The sequence below is a fragment of the Vicia villosa genome, linkage group LG1, assembly GCF_029867415.1.
Source record: "Vicia villosa cultivar HV-30 ecotype Madison, WI linkage group LG1, Vvil1.0, whole genome shotgun sequence".
NCBI classification, from domain to species: domain Eukaryota; kingdom Viridiplantae; phylum Streptophyta; class Magnoliopsida; order Fabales; family Fabaceae; genus Vicia; species Vicia villosa.
This window is the reverse complement of record NC_081180.1, coordinates 125925687-125950017: the sequence shown is the minus strand read 5'-3', so window position 1 is coordinate 125950017 and position 24331 is coordinate 125925687. Positions and strand designations below refer to the sequence as shown.

The following is a 24331-nucleotide window of genomic DNA, read 5'->3' as shown; positions in this document are numbered from 1 at the left end:
TCCGGTTTTTAAAACATTGCTTTGAAGTGCTTTGAGCGTGATACCATCAGAGCTTCAGAGCTTATACTTCTGACTGCCATCTTCTGATGCTTTCCAAATCATGTTCTGATTCTGCAGGACCATCTTCTGATGTCTTGCCAGACCATGTTCTGATGAAGCCATCCAGAACTTTTGGGTCAGTGCTTCTGAACGTTGATTTGTGCATACTCTTTATATATTTCCTGAAATGGAAAACGTAAAGGATTAGAGTACCACATTGTCTTATACAAAATTCATACTTAATTTTATCATCAAATCTAAGAATATTGATCAGAGCATTTCTTGTTCTAACAGATTGCACAGACACATACGATTATGATCGAGTCGAAGAGATTGCAGAAGTGCTTGAAGAAGATCTTGAGGATTGTCCCAAAATGTTTGATAGGTTGGTAAGCGATGCAGAGAAACCGTTGTATGATGGTTATACAAATTTCACAAGATTGTTTGCGGTGTTAAAGTTGTACAACTTAAAGGCGGGCAATGGATGGTCGGATAAAAGTTTCACAGAGTTATTAGCCCTTATGAAATATATGCTACCAGAGGATAATGTTCTTCCCAATCGAACGTATGAGGCCAAAAAGATGTTGTCCTCTATTGGCATGAGCTATGATAAGATACATGCCTGTCCAAAAGATTGCGTTTTGTTTCGAAACGAGTATGCAGCGTTAAATGAGTGTCCTAAATGCGGTGCCCCTCGATATAAGAAAAATTTGTCTCCGTAAAAAGTCTTATGGTATTTTCCTATAATTCCGAGATTTAGACGCATGTATCGTAGTGAAACCGATTCAAGACACTTGACTTGTCATGCAGATGAAAGAATTATTGATGGAAAGTTGCGACATCTGGAAGACTCACCATAGTGGATGAAAGTTGATAATGATTATCCTGAATTTGGAAAAGAAGCAAGAAACCTGCGCTTGTCATTGTCTACTGATGGAATGAACCCGCATGGTATTCAAAGTATCTCGCATAGCACCTGGCCTGTGATTCTTATGACTTATAACCTACCTCCGTGGCTATGTATGAAGCGTAAGTACATGTGGTTATCTATGTTAATTTCTGGGCCTAAACAACCAGGGAATGACATAGACGTATACTTGGCACCCTTAATCGAAGATTTAAAGTTTTTGTGGGAGAATGGTGTGGAGGTTTATGATGGGTATAGGAAAGAAAGTTTCAACTTGAGGGCGATGTTGTTTAAACAATTAATGATTTTCCAGCATACGGAAATCTATCAGGGTACATCAATAAAGATCAAAAAGTGTGTCCTGTTTGTGAAGATGGAACCGATACGACACGATTGGACCTTTGTCAGAAGAATGTCTTTCTCGGTCATCGTAGATTCTTAAATTCTAATCATCACTACCGTGGATGGAGAAAAGCATTCAATGGAAATTCCAAACAACGTAGAGCTCCACCTATATTGACAGGTGATCAAATTTTTGAAAAGGTGAAAGATGTGAGTACTCAGTTTGGCAAGCCTTTTGCACATACACTTGTCAATAGTGGGTGGAAGAAGAGGTCAATTTATTTTTAACTTCCATACTGGAAGTCGTTGTACGTAAGACATTTCCTCGATGTTATGCATATTGAAAAAAATGTATTTGAGAGTGTTATTGATACGTTACTCAATATACAAGAAAAGTCTAAGGATGGCCTTAAAATAAGGAAGGACATGGTAAATATAGGAATGATAACTGAATTGGGACCCGTGACGAAAGGAATACGAATATATCTACCACTTGCTATTTACACTCTATCTAGAAAGGAGAAGAAGGCTTAGTGAAGTTCCTCAGTAAAGTTAATGTTCCAGAAGGCTACTCATCAGATATTAGAAGACTTGTGTCCATGAAAGACCTCAAGTTAAAGAGTTTAAAGATGCATGATTGCCATGTTATAATGGGACATTTCTACCAATAGGTATACGTTCTATTCTGCCAGAAAAAGTAAGAAGCGCAATAATTAAAATGTATTTTTTCTTCAAGTCAATTTGCAGTAAGGTGATCGATCCTGCGATCTTACCAACATTGCAAAAAGAGATAGTTGTTACTTTATGTGATCTTGAAACATATGTTCCTCCCTCATTTTTTGACATAATGGTTCATCTAGTCGTTCATCTTGTGAAAGAGACACAATTGTGTGGACCAACTTATATGAGATGGATGTACCCTGCTGAACGTTATATGAAAATATTAAAAGGGTACATGAAAAACCATTGTCGACCGGAGGGTTGTATTTCTGAATGATACGTTGTTGAAGAAGCGGTTGAGTTTTGTACTGAATATCTATCAAATGTTCAATCAATTGGACTCCCCAAATCTCATATTGTCGAAAAAAAGAAGGAAAAAAGCTAATTGGAAATAAAGTTGTGACATTATCAATGGTCAAATGGGATCAAGTGCATTTGTATGTTCTGCATAATGAGATTGAGGTTGAGCTGTATGTTGAAATGCACAAGGGTGTTCTCCGAGGTTTAAATCCGAATAAAAATGAGAATTGGATAGTACGAGAGCACAATCGAAGTTTCATACCGTGGTTTAAGGAACATATTTATTCAAAGTATCGTTCAAATCCTGCTTCAGTAACAGAAAGGTTGAGATGTTTAGCATATGGTTCAAGTATAATTGTGTTTTCTTATAGCGCATACGCAATTAATGGATACACATTTCATACCAAAGAACATGATGATAAAAGTACTATGCAAAATAGTGGTGTTACCTTGGTAGCTGAAGCAATGCACATATCAAGTGCGAATGACTTAAACCCGAAATTTGCAAATTTGTCATATTTTGGGGTTATCGAGCGCATTTTGGTGTTTGATTACGAGAAGTTTCAGATTCCTATATTTGGTTGCAAGTGGGTTAAAAATAATAATGGCATACGAATAGATAAGTCAGGATTTTTGCAAGTGGAGCTCAATAGGGTGGGGAACAAAGATGATCCTTTCATTCTAGCATCTCAAGCTAAACAAGTGTTCTATGTCAATGATCCGACAAGTACAAAATGGTCTATAGTGCTTTTATCTAACAAAGTAATTGATGAAAACATTGGAGATCTAGGTGATATTGGTGTTGACATTGAATCTTGTACAAGAAACGATCAAAATGAGAATGAATCTTGTACTAGAAATGATCATATTGAGGGTATTTGGATCAATCCAACCGTCCGCGTTGTTAAGAGACGCGTAGAACATATTCCTACCAAGAAAAGAAAGAGACGTTAGTGAAAAAGGTAATAGTATAATTATAGCCTAAACCATTTGAGGTTTGTGTCATGTACCGATGAGTTCAAGATAGTTGCTAAACCATTTCCAAACATCAAAACTCGAGCTAATCGGAAAATGACACAAATATCTGATTTTGGTGCATATTCTCGTTCTGTACATAACTCTTGAACCATGTATCCGTTTGTCGACTTCTTTACATGTAACTATACTATTTTGACGATTCCGGAGCTACTCATGCACTTATCTTTGCATTTCGGGACTGTTTTTTTATCGGTTTTGGTTCTGTCCATAATCAAAAGCCGGGCTTAGGGTATGAATTTCAGAAAACCGACTTCATTTTTGAGTCTGTGAGGACGTTTTAACATAGCCATGTAAATTTCGTTCAATTCCGACAACTTTCTTTTTTTGACACTTATTCTGATTTAACCGTTTTCGGTTCCGATTTACTTGTACATAGTTACTTTGACTTGTATACATGTTTAAATAGTAATAGTGTACTAATGTGCTTTAGTTTGTTTGATTTGAATATCGTTTGTGCATACTTCGTTAATTTGACATCGTTGTTGTTAATCGTTAAGTGATGAACTTACTAACTTTGTGAATTTGTATAGATTTTTATATTTGTCATTTCATTTCATTTTTATATCCATTTTTATTTTTATATTAGGGATTATTGATTATCGATTTTTCTTTATTACAGGTCAAATGGCTAGTAATCAAGAAAACTCACAAGATAGAGATGCTCCAGATACAAATCCTCTAGCTGATACTTCAACAAGAGAAGTTGCACGAGGCATCACCATTATGAAGGGAATCATTCATGATAGATACAAAGGATTAATATATAATTTAGAATGGAATCATGATAACCAAGCAATTGGGACTAATGCTGCAAAGTTGACAAGCTACATTGGTACACTTGTTCGTATGCATATTCCAATCCCCGTACGTAAATGGAATATGAAAAGTACAGAGTTGGACGAGAAAAAAGATATGATTTGGGCTGAGCTTAAGGTATCATATACGGTTGTTGTTATTATCTTGACGATAATGTGTTTAAATTACTTATACTAACACACTATATGCGTATGTTTTTTCGCAGAGGTTTTTTAACATACTAGATGAGCGTAAACGCTACATACTTGGTTTGGCCGGAAAAGTATGCGATCTTCATTAAAGATGAAGATTGGGTTGAGTTTGTAAATTAAAGAGATGAAGGTTTCTGGAAAAGGAGTGCCAAAAATAAGGCGAGAGCATCAAAACCCGCGTATCCATACAAAAAAGGGTGTTTGAGATATGCATGCTTAGAGGAAAAAATTGTAAGTAAATAGAAATGCTACGTTCTTATTAATTGTCTAAATATGTTGTAATTGACGATCTTACCATTTGTGTCAATGCATAGTTAGAGGAGACGAAAAAGTGAGGAAACCTCACTTCCAGTACATGTATTGTGGAAGGAAGCTCGTGTGGGCAAGAATCGAGCTGTTGATCCCGATGTTCAAAAAGTTTATGATGAATGTGTAAGTATAACACTGCGTCTTTAATTAAATCAAATGTTTATTAATATATAATTGATTTTTTTATCTCCACTAATAATTTTCGAAATGTAAATGAATTACAGGAGACCATGTCGCAATCGGTATCCACCGGTGAGGACCAGGATAATAGGAGCGTACTTAGTAGAGCACTAGATGTTTCTGAGTATCCCGGTCGGGTGAGGGGTAAAGGTCATGGTGTGACTCCAACCTCTTTCTATAAGCATCCTAGGAGAAGAAATCCTACCAATGAAGAAGTGATGCAAAAATTGCAGAATTTACAAGCACAAGTCTCTGAATTGCAAAGTATATATATATATATATATATATATATATATATATATATATATATATATATATATATATATATATATATATATAGGGGACGACTCAAGTGAGAACACTTGGTTATTATGAGAAATGAGAACAATGAATCACGACCATTAAATTTTGATTTTGTTGATTTTAATGGACTGGATTGGTTTCTCTTTCTATGTTCTCAACAATGTTCTTTTTACTAAGAGCCGTAAAAAGATGATCCGCGAAATTGTTGCGTGTGTCTTCGCCTCTAAAGCTCACAAACACGTCATATTTCCATGTCACCTTAGGAGAAGAGCCACTTTGGAGGATACTACAAGCCATTGAAGTTTGTAAAAGCCAAAACTAACTTGCCGAGGATGATGTATTTTACATTGTTGTTGTAAAGCTGAAAGTTTGCAAATGCAAGAAAAAATTATATGGTTATAATTAGTGTCAATATATCACAATAAGCATGAATTAGTATATTCTTCATACCATCAGTTGTTAGAACAAATGTAGCATGGATTCAAATAAAAACATGAAGTGGTGCAATAACCAAATTGAAAGCAAGTTAGCATAAATGACACTTATAATTGAGTTAACTTCAATAAATTAATTTATTACCACAATGAGAATGTAATTAATTTTATCAATTAAATTGATCAAATATTAATTCATGCAACAAATTTATAAATAGTAGTAACTGATATAAATAATAAACGATATCCAGAAATAAAGACAAACATTTGAAGAATCCAAATTCGAGAAAACGAAATCATTGATGGAAATGGGAAAATAGGGTTGAAATGTGTACTAATTGAACTTACGATGAGGTGGTGGTGGTGGACATTGCTGTATGAGCAGCTTCAGTAATACGACAGCAATAGAAAGTTGAACAGGTGAATATGGAATGCGTCAATGGCGGACGTAACAGCGCGAAACCGTAACAGGCTATTATTACTTGTAACAACAATAATTGATTAAATTTGAAAAATACAGTCAGATACTATACCAAAAACAAAGAAGTTCAATACAGTTTATTAAATCGTGTGACTTGTGATAGAAACTGATGTGTAGAGATAAAAGTGAGGAGAAATATAATCAAGCGCTGAATCTTATTTTCTATTCTGAACAACACCTAAAAATATTCTTGATATACAAACAGAAACTTAGCACAACAATACAAGCTAATCGATGACATAGAACAAAGAGAAACATACTTATAGAACTATATCAATTTGGAAAAAAAATAACATCGCACCCTGTATAAATAAAATAGATTATGATTAGAAGAACTTACCAAATCGAATTGTTTATCTAATAGACGACGACCTCTTGGCTTCTCAGCAACATAATGCACACCTGTTGCACCATTTGAACTCCCATCCAACAGTCCACAATCACCGGCAAGAGTGGGATGCAACACTGTACAAAGTGTTTTTTTCATGCTATTTCTCCGACGCCTCTTTAATTCGCACTCTCGAAGCATCATAAGCTTAAATCCACAAATAAAACTACAAATCTTAAGTGCCAATTTGGATAAGATTATACAGCTAGTCAAATCTTTGCTACATTAACTTACAGAAACATAGCTTCTAACAAAACTAAACTAGTGCAACAAACTGAAACCAAATTCAATAGAGAAAACAGAACCATCACCTTAACATCACTAACATGCTCTAGTTTGAACTTAGGGTTACTAAAGAAATTTGAACCACCGCCAGTAATTTTAATTTCCCTCAAATGATACAAGTAGTTATAACCATCATTCGGAAACCCTAATTCCAGAATCTCCTTCCTCACGTCGTCCGACAAAGGACCACTACCTTCAACAAATCTGTCGTCGCTGTCAAACTCTGCGTCAGGGTCATCGGGTGAATCGGTGAAGACGGAGTCGGAAGGACGAGGATTGTTGTCGACGCGAAGGAATACACGGTCAGATTGAGCGAATGTTGGATTGATTGAGTTACGAGCCATGGCGGAAAACAGAGGAGGCGGACGGAGGTCGTAACGGCGCAGGGAAGGCAAACGGAGGTCGTGACGGCGCAGGGAAGGTGAAGGGAAGAAGTTTCGTGCGAAGAAGAAGAAGAGAGAAAAAGATTTTCGAGATTGGGAATAACATTGATGGAATAGGATTTTAGGGGGAAAAAATTGGGCGGACCATTTCCCATCGGTTTTTAAATGGCTCGATGTAAAGGCCACTTTTGTAACATTTTCCATCAGATTTTATTTGAACCGATGTGAAGGCTTACTATGCGTAACATTTATCACATCGAGTATCAATTATGCCCGATGTAAAATCCCTTATAACAAAATTTTTATTTATTTACAATTCTGCCACCGCCTTTTTTTTCTTCATTTTATTTACAATACTGCCACTGTGTTATATATTTTTCATTTTTTCATATACTTTTTATATCATTGAAAATGAATGTCTGATGTAAAATCTTTTGACAAATATTTTTCACATCATATATTTCGATACCTGATGTAAAATCCTTTAAGCAAATGTCATATTTTTAGTAGTGAAGAAAGCATAAAAGCTGGAAAAAAGCATTGTTAAAGGCTACTTTAGAAAGCGCATTTTCTAGAAAAAGCGCTGCTACATACCCACCTACAAAAGCGCTTTTCAAGGGAAAGCGCTGCTACAGACCCACCTACGAAAGCGCTTTTCAGGGGAAAGCGCTGTCTGAAGTAAACCTAAGGCAGCACTTTTGACTTAAAAAAAGCGCTATCTTTACCTACGGCAGCGCTACCTAGGTAGCGCTTAAAAGCGTTGTAAAAGGCCAAAAAAGCGCTTTCGTAGCCCTTTTATGGCGTAGTGACATGTAGGAATATATAGCTAATTTCCCTTGAAAATAAAACCATCATGTCTATAATATAACAACCTTCAAATGCACCATGCTCATATGCACTAAATTTAATTGCAAAAAATCTTTATCATAAGCATAGATTTTGAAAGGGAAGAGAGAGGGGAGAGTTTTGTAAAATAGGAAAGATTGAGTGAAAATAATATAATGATTTTGGTTGGGAAGACTTTGGAGTTTGTTTTTTTTATAACACTAAAAACTCCTTAATTTGTGGAATCTTAAAATTTATATGGGAGGAGGATTTTGGACAAATTACTCTAATATATTTTTTGTTGTTATAGTATTTCAAAATTTAAAAATATATTAATGATAAACACTATTTTATCATTTTAAACAAAATATGATTTTTTTTAAAAAGTAAAAAAAAAATCTATATAAAAAAAAGAAATCAAAGTTTTTCTTTTTCCTTCCCTCCAAACTCTCAAACAAAGTTTATAAGTATTCAAAATCAATAATTTTAGTATCAAAAGTAGAAAGTAAAACATACTATCTAGATACGGCATTCGCAACGACTTTGCTTTTTATCTTTCTTGTGTTTGATGACATATGAAATTTTGGTAGGACTCATTTATCATGTTTTTTGTTCAGTTCCCCTTGACCTTTAAGATACTTGAGAGATTCAAGATCAATATGGATGACAATTCTTTAGGAAATAAGTAATGTTGGGAAGTTTGTAAATCACTTACCAAAGACATATAGTTTTTTTTTTGTCATACGTGGAATAATTCAAAGAAAAATTATTCAATCATTCTTTCTTGCAATAAAACCATACCTATACAATTGTTGGAGGTAGAGTTGTCAAAACGTGCCGGCTCCGGAGGGCCTCAGCTTTTCTAAAAACATACCCAAAAAGCCTTATTATAATATGAACTCAAATTATATTACTCGAGTCCGGTCTTAGACGAATTGCAGACTTACTATAAAAAATTGCATAAATTATAACGTTTAAGAAAGACCACCATAACTTCCGATAAATTATGTCGATTTTATTAATTGGCATAATATTAATAATAAAATGACAGTTTTTGCGGACATTATTTACTTAATTTATCTCTATAAATTTCAGAAATGCATTTCGCATTTCCCTTTTTTGACAAAGAATTAAAAAAATTGTACAAATTGATTAAAAATAATAACCCAAATTAACATGCCTGTGTTTCCCTTTTTCTATTTATCATTAACGTTCTTCATTTTGTCAATTTGTCATAAATTTTATGTTTCTTTCCTTTTCAATCTATTTTCCCATTCCAAATTGAACATAGATGCATTCGTTGAAATTTCACTTCATACAACACTATTTCGATTAGTTCAAACATGTTGGTCATACTTAAGGGTGAAAATAGGTTGGATAGAGTTAGGCTTTGTCAAGCCTGAGTTTGGCCTGTCAAAAATTTCAAAGCCTAAGTCTAGCCTGTGGCCTATCAAAGGCTTATTTTTAGGTCTAAGCCTAACTTTTTCGAATACCTGTTTGGCCAAAGAGCCTATATAAAAGTCTATTTTATTTGAGTATTTGTAAATAAGAAATTTAACTAATGTTTAAATAGACTAACAAATTAAAAGATCAACAAGACTAAATGCTTATTTGCGTTGACTTATTCAAGTTTACTTATTAACATAAATTTTTTGATACTATTTGTTTGAGAGAACTTAAGAAAACAACTTATGACATAATTCATAAAGTTTTTGCACTTAATTCTCATTCGCTCATCAAAATGATTAAGCTTGATTTTTTATTTTAATTAAGAGTATGAATACAATATTATAATAATAATTAAATTATTCATATATATTTAAATAGACCAGTCTACTAGGCTTAAAAGACTTTTTGTATGACTTGTGGCCTAACCTTTTTAGCTAAATAGGCTTTTAAAAATATCTAGGCCTTTTCTATTTGAATAAAAACCTGGCCTAGGCCTGTGTAGGCTAGACCGTAGGCCCCTGTCAGGTCTGGCCTATTTCCACCCCTAGTCATAATACAAACAAAAGTGAATATACTTTGACTCTTTTTGGCAAGCCCTCTCTTGAGCTTATAATAATAAAAGACCTATTTGATAAGAGTATTTTCATCACGAACTTATAATTTATTTTACTAACTTATAACTTATTTTCGAGGCGCTATTTTAAATAGCGTTTTTATTTATAGTTTATAGCTTATAATTTTTTCGTCCATTATTATCCTTATAAATTTTAATTATTTTAAAAATACATTTGATTGTTTATTAAGAAATATCTTTTTAGGTCACTTTTACATTTATCAGCTAGTTAAACCGCTAATTTTACCAAACGCTTTAATTTGCCTATCAGTCATCAACTATAAACTATCAACTATCAACCATAAACTATAAACTATCAGCTAACTTATTACTCAATCGCTAATTTTATCGAACAAAGCCTTTTATTTTTACTTTTGCTTATACTTATAATCTCAGAAAGTACATCACCAAATAATAGAACTCAAATAGTTTTCATTTGCATGACAAAGTAATTAGTGTCATCGCAATTCACAATTAACTAAACCACTCTCAAATTAAAATCCAAAGTAATAAAAAATCTAAAATATAAGTAGCAATAAAATTAGAAGTAACATCTTTATTTAAAGTTATTCTTTTATTATCATTGGCCTAATCAACTATCAATCAACTATCAACTATCAAGCCATTAAAATACAATGCCACCATTTTTCCCATAATAACCTTTTTGTTCTTTTAAATTACAAAGTGAAAAGGGCTTCTTTGTCATTTCATAATCAAGATATTTTTACAACTTCAAAATAAACCAACATGGGCCACATGTCCTCTTCTTCTCTCACTTTTTCCTCCTTTTACAAATTAAATTATTTCTATATTTCACTCTCTCTTTTAAACACCTCATATATATACACTTCACATTTTTTAAATTATATTAACTCACCATCTCATTCTTTTTTCAAATTAAATTCATTTTCTTTTATATTTCTTTCTCTTTTCATCTCATCATTTTATCTTTTCTACTTAATTATTTTATTTTCTACTAATTACTTTTAATATATTAAAATATATAATAATATAATATATATATATATATATATATATATATATATATATATATATATATATATATATAGTATATAATTATCATATTAATTATTTATTGGTGTATAAATGTATACAATATTGACATTTAGTAAATAGTCATTCATACAACTAACTTTTTAACTCACTGGTCATTATCAAAAAAATACATATTTTATTTTAATTAATATTTTCATTATTTGAGATTCAAAATTCTTATTTTCAAATGTCAAAAAAAAAAATTCTCGCATGTCATTATCAGCAAAATACCTATTTTCTTTTAATTAACAATTGTTTTTATTTGAGACACAAAATTCTTATTTTCAAATGTAAAAAATTCTCTTTTTTTCACGGGGCACTATCAGCAAATACGTATTTTATTTTGATTAAAATTGCCTTTACTTGATACACAAAATTCTTATTTTCAAATGTCAAATTTTCTCTTTTCTTCACGGAATTTTAATTAACAATTGCCTTTATTTGAGACACAAAATTCTTATTTTTCAAAATATTAAATTTTATCTTTTTGTCACGGGCACTATTAACAAAATACCTATTTTATTTTAATTAACAGTTGCCTTTATTTGAGACACAAAATTATTATTTTCAAATATTAATTTTTTTCCTTTACCCATTTTAAAGATTTTTTTTCTTCTTATAATTATTTAATACAATTGAATTTATATTATCATTATTTATTTTATAATCAAATAATTAATTTTAAATTTATATGTATATCTAAATAAAATATATATCGTATTAAATAAATTTACCCGTGCCGCACGAGTATTTCGCTAGTACTTCATATAACATACCAAACCGATTGAAGAAACCGCAGAGATTATAGATAGATACAACTTTGAAAAGTTAGAGAAAAAGAAGGAGATCGAGTCTATAGAAAAACCATAAGAACCCCTATGTATAATGAATGTATTTTGACAGTGTTTAGAAAACAAGTTACAGGAGTATGAAAGTGTTTATTCTTTTTATGTTGATGCAGGAGCGAAGTCAGAGTAAAATTAGGGGTTCAATTGAACCCTTAGAATTAATAATTACATCTATACTTTTATTTAACGTATTTTGAATTCCTTAAAAAAATAACTTTGCACTCTTTGAATATCTTAAAATCAACGAGATAGAGCAGAATTAAGCGGAGTTGAAGGAAGATATCATTCTATTATTTAGAAATTTTAGGACGGAATAAGATAATCTAAGCAAATGAGAATGGTGAATGAATGCTAACAAACTCCATTGATGGAGAAGAACAAAGCTCTATAACTGCAGAGAAGAAAACGAGAAAACGAGAAAGAAGAAAGAGAAACTTGGCTTTGCATTCATTGATTAGTTACAAAGGACGTTACAAAGTTTATATACAAGTGTAACTAACTAATGCAAACTGTAACTAACTTTCAGTTAGTTATCTTCAGCCAATCTCCACGTGAGAAATCTCATGCACATGTTAATCATTCTTCCACGTCAGCTTTATGCACGTACTTTGTCACCCCCCCACAAGCTTGAGGTTGATAGATATTAATCAAGCCAAGCTTGGACAGACAAGAGTGGAACGGTTGCGGACCAAGAGCCTTAGTGAAGACATCTGCAGCCTGATCTTGAGAAGAAACTGGCAACAAACGCATCATTCCAGCTTGCAATTTCTCACGAACTAAATGACAGTCAATATCAAGGTGCTTCGTACGCTCATGAAAAACTAGGTTTGCAGAGATGTGGAGGGCACTTTGGCTGTCGCAGTAAAGCACTGGCAATCGAGATGGATGCTGATGCAAATCATGCAACAAGAAACATAGCCACTGAAGCTCACGAGTAGCGGATGCGAGAGCACGATATTCTGCCTCAGCAGATGAACAGCTAACCGTGAGCTGCTTGTTATCCTTCCAAGACACAAGTGATTGCCCAATAAAGAAGCAATATCCAGAGATTGAACGACGCGTGTCAACACATCCACCCCAGTCAGCATCACTAAACCCTAAGAGCTGCAGATCTGAAGCCTGAGACAGAAATATGCCACGAGCTGGGGATTGTTTAAGGTAACGAAGCACTCTTAATGCAGCCTTGTAGTGAGCCTCCGTAGGTGAACTCATGAATTGGCTCAGTTGTTGAGTAGCAAAAGTAATATCTGGCCGTGTGGTGGTGAGATAAAGGAGCCTTCCTACCAATCTTCTATAAGCCGTTACATCAGAAAAAATGGAGCCATCATCCTGATGCAAACGAGAAGAAGCATCCAAAGGAGTTGAAACCGGTTTACAACCAGCTAAGCCAGCATCGTGGAGCAATTCAAGGCAATATTTCCTTTGACATAGGGAGATACCTTTAGAAGAACGTTGTTATACCCCAAAATATGCCCGCATCTTTTTTCAAGAAAACTCCAATCTGAAAATTAAGAGTCTCATATAATCATGGATTTTATTTCAACAAATATCCTGACATATGAAATACTTAGTTTTTAGAATTTTTCTTATACAGTAATTTGGCTTGCAGTTGAATTTATTCTTACGCAAACGCCAAATACTGTTTATTACTTCGCACATGCTATTTATTTATTTACAGATAAATAGTACTGACACAATTGGTACAGAGTTAAATCTTTTTGCAGGCGCAGAATCAGGAAACTCAGACTGTACTGGTAACAAGTAGATTATTATTATCTTTTGTTTCCCACTAATTTTTGCACTATATTCCATTATTTTCAAAAATCTTTTCAAATCTCTTTTTCAAAAATCAAATCTCTCTTTTTCCCAACACTATCTCCACTTTCTTTCAAATCTTATTTCCACTCAAATTTTCCTTTTGTACGGAATCACATCATTCCCCAACGTCTCTATCCTTCTTTCCACTCTATAAATACCTCTCATTGTTTCATAAAAATCTCACATCAAATTCTAATTCATCTCTCAAATTTCTACTTCATAATCCATCCTTTCTTCTTCCCCGACAAAATGGCGAAGTGGTGGGAAACGTGTTTCCTTATGGTCACCACCATTGCTACGGTGATCATGTCTTTCTTCTGTCTGCATAGCCCGGAACACTGTGGACCTGGGATGCTTATGCTCCCAATCATCTACATGTTACTATTTGTAGCATGGGTTATCAATCGTCATTTTTAAAATTTGCCGTATTTCTTATTTCTTAAATGTACCGTTTATTCGTCGTATTGTTCAATATAGTATGTAATATTTGTACTGTCAGTATTAAATGTTGTACTATTTGTCATAATATTGCTTAATTACTCAGATAATATTTTGTGTGTTTTCTGCCAGTCAAATATTCATTTTTCTGTGCATTAAATGGTTTTCAGGGTTATTATCGGTAATTTTGCCCGCATACAGTAAATATTAGTTGTTTATTATGTCTGTGTTTTTTTAACAAGTCATGTAAATAAACTTTCATTTTTCACATAAAACAAAAACAACAAAAAAAGAAAATTAACTTTGACTGTTGATTTTTCATTCTAACTGCTACGTCAATACCTGAACAGTCAGTTGACAGCCAAACTGCTGGCAATACAATTCTCAGTGTTTTGTACCATCAATCAAATCAATCTTTCACAATTCAAAATTCCAAGATTTTTGTTCTAGAAGTCTTCTGAATATCACGCGATTAGCAGAGACTCAACACTGCACAAAAATCAGGTACGCTTAACTGTCTCCTACATAAACAGTCCCTGACTAGGGTTTTCTTGTTTTTACAGGAGAAACAAGCTTTTGAGACCTCAAGTGGATTTCATGCACATCCATATATCTCAAAGTACCATCATACAAATTTTCAAACTTCAATTCACTCAGACGCACCGTCAGCAGCTCAAACAGTCAACAGACGACCCGTTTGACCAAAAAAGTCAACAGACAGTCAAAAATGAATTTTTTTGTAAAAATCCATATTTTGTCAAAGGATTCATCATTTGATCATTGGATGATCATAATTCATCAAGGAAAGATCAAAAATCAACAAAACCCTAAGATTCAAAATTAGGGTTTTTGCCTGAAAAGTCAACTCAACTTTGACTGATCATAACTCTCTCATCCTTCATCCAAAAAATTCAAACCAAAGCTCATTTTGAAGGAAATTCAATTATCTTTCAAATGCAATTGATCCCATGGTCATTGCATTCACCATTTGAAAAATATGACCAAAGACATTACAGGTCATTTTCAAAGTCAACAAAAAGACACTTTTTTCAAAAGGACACACAAGGAGCATCAAAAATCATTTTGACATGAGACCAAAGACATTGGTTAGAGTACTCTTTGAGGTTTCCAAAAAGTGCAAGATCTCCTTCATATGACAAAAATTGAGGGATTTACACCTTGTTGAAGTTGGCTAAATTTTGGGAAAATGCATGAAATCAACATTGCTCAAAAATGCATTTTTTCCAAATGGGGCCAAGTTTTCATAATCCAAACATCATTTCCATGATATAATGGGCCTCCCACGACCAAGACCAAGCCCATAACATTTTTCTCCATTTTTTGATTTAATTTTATCATTTAAGATTAAATTAAAAAGGAAAAAAGAAAGGATAAAGCATAGCTTATTTTCTAAGCTAAAGTCTCCATATGGGACTTAATTATGCAGCAAGGAAGGCCTAAGGAAAGAGGTGTGGAAAGAGCAAGCAATGGTGGCTTAAATTTTAAGCTTGAAAGTCAAAAATTCAACAAAAGCAATCAATGCTTTTAGCTTCAATTCTAAGCACCTCTTGGCCTATAAAAAGCTCAGCATACTTCAGCAACAAGAGGAGGGAAAAAAGGGAGCACGAAATTATAGCCCAAGCATAGCATAGAAACCTCAAAATTCTCACAAAAATCTCCAAACTTTGTAATTTTCATTTTCATATTTCCAATCAATATCAATACAAAACAATCATTCAAATCATCCTTTGAGGTCACATAGAGTAAGATTGATGCACTAAACAAGTCCCATAATGCTTTAAATACGTGTATCATCATCTTCATGTTCATAACTTTATAACTTTCGTTTTCCAAATTTTCACGTGTAATAACTTAATCTAACTTTTGATTTAAGTTCCTGACATCATTTAGAGTGGATCCAATGTAGCTCATGCAAGGAATCTCGCCTCTAACACCTTCCACCATTGTTGGTTGTTTAAACTTGAGATGCTTCGAGTTGCATCTTCCAGGAACTTTTAACAAAAACTAATGCCACTAATGAACTCAGAGGGTCTTAATTAGGCTATCTGGGTTGTTTGCATCCATTTATTTTCGTGTTTATGCAGGTTTAATGAAGGAGGAAATTTGGAATCAAAAGCGTTGCCAAAACCTTGAAAAAACCGTTGCCATAGCTGTGAAGAAGATGATGAACAGTGATTGAGACCTGTTGACCTCCACGCGTGCATCCCTGGTTGGCTGGTCAATCTTCAGCACTCTCTCCCTTGTTTCTATTCGTCCACGCATACATGGTGGGACCAGACTGACTTATTGAAAGTCTTAATGATCCCACGTGACTGGTCAATGCAAGCGCACCATGTCCTCTTTGATCTGAGCCCTTGGATCTTCTCAACTTTCCATCCAACGCACCTGACAAGTGTTCCACACCATGTTCCCTCATAAACCATAACATCTGATTAGTATCCTTTTATTTTCTATTTTATTTTAATTTCTTTGCAAAATTAATTAAAAATAGTTTTAAAAATCCAAAAAAATACACAAAAAATATTTTTAAGTTTCTAAAATAATATTTTATTTTCTGAAATAAAAATATTTTATTTTTCTTCATAATTTCAATATTTTTCATAATTAATTAGTATATATTTATATATTTGCTTTTTAATTATTCTAACCAATCAAAAAATCATAAAAAAAATTGTTCTTTATATAAAATATTGTTTATATATTATAGACTAATTTTGTACATATTTTGAATAATTTTCTCTTTAAGTTTTAATTATTTGTATAATTATTTGTATAATTATGTATTAATTAGCTTAATCAATTTCAAATCAATTTCAAATCAATTTCAAAAATTCCAAAAAAAAATTAGTTTTGTTTTAAAATTAATTGACAAATATTTTGTACATTTTTTAAACTTAATTTCTAGGTTTAAATTTATTTTCATCTTTTTCCTTCATTTTAATTTAATTAATCATGCATTAATTATAATTAAAATCAATCATAAAAAATCCAAAAAACATGCCTTTTATTTTTCTTGCAATTTAAATTCCTAGATAAATGTATAGGATGTCAAAATCATGTAAATAGGCTAGTTTACATTTCCTGCACAATCGATGTAATAGCGTAGATTTACTTTCCGCACTTTACATTTACGCATTTTAATTTCCAGCAAATATAAACTGCGTGTATGCCAAAGATAAAATTGAACCGTTAGATCACTAACAACAAAAGATAAAATATCTGAATTCAAACACAAATCACATTTGCACCTCTTAAGGTAATCCCTTCTCATTCTTTTCAAAATCAAAAGTCAAAATTCTACTGTTTCGAGTACAAAATCGAACCTTTTGTTTGTATCCGGTGGAAGGATAGATTTTTAAAGGAAATAGGATAAAGACCTTACAACTCAGGGTAGACCTCCTAGTTTGCTTGCTCAAATCAAAACAAACAAAATTCTCATACACTGTTGTTTTTCAAAACAAAACTTTCCAAAAAGACAATATTTTGTATACATCCAAACACAGATCATTACAAAGTTAACGTTCTTTTCAAAACATCTTTTGAAAGATAAACAAACATTTTGTATACATCCGCACAAGGATCATTACAAATTCAATTTACAAAGGTATTTGAAACCACATATGAGCATTCTAAAGCAATTGAAAAGTGATCGAAAAACAAGTGAGCTAAGCAAACTTAAGAGCCCATGGATAACCATGGATACAAAGGGTGCTAACACCTTCCCTTTGTATAACCTACCCCCTTACCCAGAATTTCTTAAAGGTCTTTTTTCTGTTTCTTTTATAAACCTTTCCTTAATTGGATAAAATAAAAGGTCGGTGGCGACTCTGTGAATTTTCTAAAATGCGAAAGCATAAGCGATAAAAAAGAGTCAGTTCACGTATCTCTCCCGCTCAGAGGTATGGCCCGAAAAAATGGAGGTCCACAAACGTGCAACCTCAAGGCCCAAGAAAAACTTCAAATGCCCTAGGTCTTTGATATGAAACGTAGCATCCAAAGATTTCTTTAACGAATTGATCATAGAGAGAGATGTCCCGGCTAAGATAATGTCATCAACATACACAAGAATGGCTGTGAATGAAGAAGAATCGGTCTTAGTAAAGAGAGTATGATCAGCATGAGCGTGGAGGAAACCTTGAGCTTGGAGAAAAGTAGTTAACTTTTCAAACCATTGTCTACTGGCTTGTTTCAAGCCATACAATGATTTGTTAAGTTTACATACTTGGCCAACTTTGGAGGAGTTTACACCTTGTGGAAGCTTCATATAGACATCCTCATGCAAATCCCCATGCAAGAAAGCATTGTTCACGTCGAGCTGGTGAAGATGCCATCCATGAATAGCCGCAAGTGCCAATAGCACACGAATTGTGGACATTTTGGCCACAGGTGAAAATGTCTCAAAATAGTCAAGGCCTTCTGTCTGTGTGAAGCCTTGAGCTACAAGTCTCGCTTTGAACCGTTCAACAGAACCATCAGCATGCCTCTTGATCTTATACACCCATTTGCTTCCAATGGGGGAAGCCTCAGGTGGCAAATCTACCAAGTCCCATGTGTGATTACGTTTCAAAGCTTCCAGCTCAAGTTGCATGGCCTGAACCCATCGAGGATCCTTGCTAGCACACTTGTAATTTGAAGGTTCAGTGTCAGAGGAGAGGGCCATGACATAAGCTTGATGCGAAGGAGATAACTGGGCATAAGAGAGATATTTGGAAATAGGATATTGGCTGGTAGATGCAGTGATGGAATTACAGACATAGTCCTTCAAATGAGAAGGAGGTTTAGAGATACGAGCAGACCTCCTATGATCATTAGATGAAGGATTAGATGATGGATGAGATGTGTCTTGATCTTGAACAATAAGATCAGCAGTATGATCTTCCAAATCATCTTGAGGAGCTGACTCAATGATAGGAGATAAGGAGGTAGATTCAGCAAGCTCAGTGGGGGCAATCTGAACATTAGAATCAGAGGAAACCATTGTTCCACTTGAATGGACACCTAACACACCTTCAGACATAGAAGAATCATATGAAGTTCTAGACTGATCAAAACAGGTGCAAGTGGAATCATTGGTACTGGATTTAGTAAGAAAAGGAAACTCCATGTCAAAGAATTTAACATTTCTAGATATAACAATCTCAAAATTGCTGGTATCGAGGAGAATATAACCCTTCATACCTTGCTTGAATCCTAAGAAAGCACACTTCCTAGCTCTTGGATCAAATTTATGTCTATTGGTAGGTAAGGTGGATCCATAGCATAAGCATCCAAACACCTTAAGAGAATTCAACTCAGGTAACTTGCCATATAAAACTTCATAAGAAGATTTGTTCTTCAGGAGCTTAGTAGGAATCCGGTTCATAAGAAAAACCGCATGAAGAACAGCATAGGACCAAAACTTCTTAGGCAATTTAGATTGAATCATTAGTGCTCTACTAATGTTCAATATGTGCTGGTGCCTTCTTTCAACTCTCCCATTTTGCTGGGGTGTGTACACACAGCTTCTTTGATGAAGAATGCCCTTCGAAGCATAATAAGCTGGCATATGTAACTCAGTCCCATTATCACTTCTCACCATCTTAACTTTCTTGTCAAACTGAGTCTCTACCTTAGCTACAAATTCTTGAACCCTTTGGCATACTTCAGATTTGGATTTTAACATGGACAAAAATTGTACTAAAGGGGCCCCATACATCAAGATGAATAAGATCAAACACATCATGTGCATTATTATTGCTAATAGGAAATGGTAAACATTTTTGTCTTGCCATTTGACACACATCACAAGCTGTATGTACATACTTAGGAATAAAGCTATACATCTTGCTCATACTTTCCATTCTATCATAAGCTAAGTGCCCTAGCCTTAGATGCCACAAAATGGCAGGAGCTAACTCTGCAGCTCTATTATTACATGTGAAAATACTTGAAACAAAGCCTGCCTCCTTATCTTTACTGACTTCACCATTGCCAGCTTCCAAATGATACAAGCCATCAATGACTCTAGCTGAACCAATCTTCCTCAAGTCCTTCTTTGCCTGTACAACACACTTATCAGTTTCAAAGCTTAAGACACACTCCTGTTCCTTACATAACTTTGAAATAGATATTAGATTCACTTCAAATTGAGGCAAATATAGGACATTATCAATAGTCAGTTCATTAGTCAACTGCACACTACCACATACAGAGGATGTAATTGAATTTCCATTAGGCAGATTAACAACCATAGGGTTTATCTTCTCATATTTAAGAAAGCATGTTAAATCATGACTGATATGATGCGTTGCTCATGTGTCTAAGATCCAGTCCACACTACTTCGAATATTGAAACTAGCAACATAAGCATAAGAGTTGAATTTACCTCCCTTAGTGAGATTCACAGAACTTGTACTCTTCTCTAAGAGTGCCATCAAGTTTGAGTACTGCTCTTTGGTCAATGTCATGCTACCATTGTCTCCTGAAGAAGTGGCAGCTCCTCCTTTTTCCTCTGAATCTTCAACTTCAACTTGATTAGCATATGAAGTAGATGAGTTACCCCTACCAAAACTAGGTGGATAACCATGCTTCCTATAGCAATTTTCAATGGTATGTCCTGTCTTCCCACAAAATGTGCAAACCTTTCCATTACCTCTACCTCTACCTGATGAAAAACCTCCATTACCTCTGCCTCTACCAAATTGTTTTCCTCCATCTACAGCATTAACCATGCCAGATCCCTCTTCCACCATATTACCAGCAGAAAATGATATGCCACAAATCTTTCTCTCTTGTTGCATGATCATGGAGAAAACCTTATTGATTTGTGGTAAGGGATCCATCAACAATACTTGTGATACAACACTATGATACTCTTCATTCAAACCTATCAAGAACTGTATGATTCTGTCTTCAGCTCTAAAGGTTCTGCTATTCCTCATGGCTAAACAACCACACGCGATACGACACGTACAATTTGGCATAGGTCTATATTGATCAAGCTCTTCCCATAAACTTCTCAATTCAGTAAAGTAGTCAGAAATTTTCTTCGTACCTTGCTTCAGATTTGATATTTCTTGATACAGTTGTGCCACACGAATGCGATCTCCTCTCATGAATCGATCCTTAAGATCATTCCACATATCCACAACATTATCTATGAACACCACGCTCTGAGCAATCGAAGGTGTTATAGAATTGATGATCCACGTATGAACGAGATTGTTGCATCTTTGCCACGCAACGTAGTTCAGATCGTCTTCATTAGGTATCTCTATGGATCCATCCACAAATCTGAACTTGTTCTTCATAGCAAGTGCACGCCTCATCTTCATCGACCAAGCATGGTAGTTATCACCACTCAACACCGGTGATACACACACCGTCGATGGATTCTCCGATGGATGAATATAGTATGGATCAAGTTGATCCTGATTATTGTTGTTATTATTTCTCGTCATTGATCGAATGCGATAACGCAACAACGAACAAGAAACGCAAAGCAAGAACAAAAAACACAGAATGAATCACTTCTCAAGAACGAGATATGCGCAACAAAAGCAGAGCAGGAAAGACCTGCTCTGATACCATCTAAGCAAATGAGAATGGTGAATGAATGCTAACAAACTCCATTGATGGAGAAGAACAAAGCTCTATAACTGCAGAGAAGAAAACGAGAAAACGAGAAAGAAGAAAGAGAAACTTGGCTTTGCATTCATTGATTAGTTACAAAGGACGTTACAAAGTTTATATACAAGTGTAACTAACTAATGCAAACTGTAACTAACTTTCAGTTAGTTATCTTCAGCCAATCTCCACGTGAGAAATCTCATGCACATGTTAATCATTCTTCCACGTCAGCTTTATGCACGTACTTTGTCAGATAAGTTGTTCATTCTATCCAAATTGGAAGGGAAGAAAAATGGTGATAAGTGATAGAATGAAATGAAATCCATATCACTCTATTCCGCTTCCTCAGTTTTTAAATTATCCAAACAATAAAATATTATTTTATTTTATCTCACGTTCTGCTCCGTTTGATTCAATCAATCCAAACAAAACCTTAAATCAAATTATCCATATTAGTTTTATTTTATTCATTTTCTAATTTCATTTCACCTTTATTCACCAGCGGAGATGCTGCCACCTCCATCACCATCAGTTCAAAAAATAACTATTCAAGCATCCAACATCATTCAACAACAATTATGATAATTAATTTTAAATTTTGATTTTAGAATTTTGAAAAAATTTCCCCCTTTTCAAATTTGTGACAAAGGAGATATGCAGGATGGAACTATTGACATTGTATGCATGTGATAAAAGTTTTGGTGTTATTTTGTTGTTTGTGTATTTTTTTTTTTTGTGAAAGTATATTATTTTGGTTTATGCAGAATAATAGATATTAGAAAATTAAAAGCAAAAAAAATGATAAAACAGGAATAGGTTTTTAACCAACAATGGACACCATTGGTTTTGGTTTACTGATAAAGTTAAAAACATGCTAGATAATTCATGCAGTGTTACTGATAAAGTCAAATAGTCCACGAAGTTGCCAGCTAAACAACTCCCAATTTGCTCTCCCTAACTTTCTTTCCTTTGCAAAACAAGTATCAGTCCATAAAATTCGATAAACACTCCTCCTTTATACCAACCCATAAAGCTATATCATTCAAAATAATCTTCACCACTTTGCAATTGAAAAAAGAATGATCCCTATTCTCAAAATAAATACCATAAAAAAACACACTTTAAAGAGTTTAAAGGAAAGACAATACCTCTAATCTTCAAAAGATCCTTTGTTGGAAGTCTATTAACAAAAAGTCTCCAACCAAAGGCCTTGATCTTAAAACGAACCTCCAAATTCCAAATCTTGCCCAACAAGTCGGCATTCCTATTGTGGGGACCAAATGGAATTCCAAAACTAGCATAAAAGTCATAACAAGATGAGACCGAAAAAGCTCCTCCCGGGTCCACGGACCAAACCACCTTGTCGTAGTCGGACCCTCCCACGTCAACCCCCTAATTTCAATTCGAGGGAAGAAAGTCTCAACCGATTAATGTAACACCCGAATATTTAATTGATTATTTATTATTTTCGGAATATCATTGGATTTAATCATTGGAATTGTCGGAGTTGGGAATTATTGGTGTTTTTCTTGAGAAGTATTATTTTAAAATGATGGAATGATTTTAGTTGTAGAATATTATTAGAGATAATACTAGAATAAATAAGGTTATTTATTTGGATTTATTGTGTTGGTGGAAGTAGTATTATGAGAGGTGTGATTGATAGGCCCAATAAGAATAATATGACATAATTGGTATTATTTGGTTAAGGAGAATAAAAGAAAAATATGAGAGGTATCCGTAGGTTTTTGAAGTGCTATCAGAAAAGAGAAGCATAGAGTCACAAGGGTTTTGGTGGTGGTACGAGAATGGTTGTGAAGAGGAAAGTGAGAAAAGATACATGGATGGAAGCTATGGCACTGTTGGATTTCGATCGGAGAAAGATTTTAGAGCGGTCTCCAATCCAAGGTAAGGGGTGGGGCTCTAGCTCTATAAACGGGGATATGATAAATCGTGTGTGGGGTTTGGGTCATAGAGTTTATCTCTTTATTGGTATGTTTTTGGTGTTATGTGATGTTTTTGAAAATAATCATGTGATGAACTGTGTTTTGTGATGAATGTTGAATGATCCTGTTGATTCATAATTGTGCTTGGATTAATTGAATCAATGATTGGATGAATGATGATGTGTCTGAATTTTGAATTTGCTGGGAATATGAATCAGTTTTTGAAATAAATCGTCTCTGGAAAATATGAAGTGATTCTGTGAAAATTTATCTGGAGATGAAAGAATAAAGAACAAGGAATTAGGAAGACGAAGAATTAAGGGACGGGGGCCACCGTTGGTGGGGTGGGTGCCCCAGGTAATAGAAAAAAAAAAGGAAATTAACATGTGGTGGGGGCCCAGGTGCAAGGGGTGGGCGCCCCATGTGGTGCCAAGAGGGGACGAACGTCCCTTAATATTGTGGCGGGGGCACACTAATTTTAGTGTTTTCTTTTAATTAGTCTGCTTAGTTATTTGTTTAGTCTGTTATGGAGGTAATACTTAACGAACACGTGATTAATACAACTTGAGAGTGACTCTAGTATGGTCTGAATT

General features: G+C 34.1%; 1 long non-coding RNA gene across 1 annotated transcript; it reads right to left on the bottom strand.

Moving 5' to 3' along the window:
* Positions 1-5366: 5366 nt before the first annotated feature.
* Positions 5367-6932, bottom strand: LOC131616382 (uncharacterized). The gene is made up of 4 exons (XR_009288092.1): positions 6760-6932; positions 6401-6595; positions 5928-6060; positions 5367-5506 (listed from the first exon to the last, which is right to left on the bottom strand). It is a non-coding gene; the product is annotated as an uncharacterized LOC131616382 (long non-coding RNA).
* Positions 6933-24331: the final 17399 nt, after the last annotated feature.